This window comes from Acyrthosiphon pisum, unplaced genomic scaffold, assembly GCF_005508785.2.
Source record: "Acyrthosiphon pisum isolate AL4f unplaced genomic scaffold, pea_aphid_22Mar2018_4r6ur Scaffold_21676;HRSCAF=24574, whole genome shotgun sequence".
Taxonomy (NCBI): domain Eukaryota; kingdom Metazoa; phylum Arthropoda; class Insecta; order Hemiptera; family Aphididae; genus Acyrthosiphon; species Acyrthosiphon pisum.
In genome coordinates, this window is record NW_021771168.1 from 3,631 (window position 1) to 5,138 (window position 1,508).

The following is a 1,508-nucleotide window of genomic DNA, read 5'->3' on the forward strand; positions in this document are numbered from 1 at the left end:
ATGTATCTATCCGCTCTTTCAAACATCAACTGATGACAATAAAATCAAACAAATTAACGTTTAATAACTTTGATGATAAGAGAGTTATCCTAGAAGATAAAATACATACACTGGCTCACGGTCATTATAGTTTAGAGTAAGTTTTTAAATTATTTTAAATTTTTCAAATTATTTTACTTATATTTATAATTTTATAGGGAAGACGAACTTGAATCTGAGGAGACTGTTGAATGGCCTGATCATGAGTTTCCAGTAGACGTTGCTGAGCATGAGTGCGATGAATCGGATAAAGATTTAATGAGATTACTTCTAATGCGTGTCTAAATAATTAAATACTGTATATATTTCTAATTTGTAAATACTATGTATATATATATACATATTTGTATAGTCTGGTTGTATATTGAAAATACTATAATGTTATATATTGTAAATACTTGATATAGATTAATGTTTAGTTTGTAAAATACCATGTATATATATATTTTTGTTATATTGTAAAATATCATGTATATATATTTTTGTTATATTGTAAAATACCATGTATATATTTATATTGAAAATGTTGGGTTACCTATGTAAAATAAAAACAACCAATGTTAAAATATTATTATGTTTATTTTTATATTTTTAAGAATTATTTATAAACCATTTTCTTATAGCGAAAACTTTATAAAATGTACACTGTTTAGGATTAAATTCCATATGAAAAATACAACAAGGTAAAGTTTCGTCATCGCATATTTGATCCAAACGAGGACAGCCCAAGTCTTCAATGTTGATGAGTGCGACGTGTGGTATATATTCCATAAGAATTTGTTTTTTCTGTTAACCTTTGACGTAAATGCTGTTGAACTTTAATGAATTCAATATTTTGCCGAGTTCTTCATACTCGACATCACCGTATTCTATAGATAGTTGATAATAATTACGTTCCAGCCACTTGTTGGTTTTACGACTTTTGTTATCCTCTATGGATTTTGAATGTTTAAAAATCCAGTGTTGAGTCGCCCATGTAAACATGTCTACAATAGACATTTCTTTAATCATGTATTTATTGTTGACGGAAAGTATGCATTGCATGTCCAAGATAGCTGAAGACATTATGGCTTGTCTTTATAATAAGTTTCTATATTGTTAAGACGGCTCAGTATAGCTGGTATTATTTTTTTAATCTCGCCTATAGTTTCTTTGATATATTGTAATGATACTTCGCCTCTGTCATATGCTCTGTAATCTCTATGCACGTTAATTCTAACTTTTCTGTTTGCTCCTCTTGAATTTGTATGGATTTATGGTTTTCATCGAGTAAATGCTCAATTTTATCGAGTTTATTCGAATACGATTTAACAATTTGTTCGAGATTTACTAAAAATGTATTAGTTTCACAAGACTGAGAACTACCGTACACGTTCATGTCTATAGCTAGACTAACACTATTTTCTAATGTCACGTACATTTATCCAACTATTGTGTGTATTATCAAACCCTAGCCATTTGACAAAATT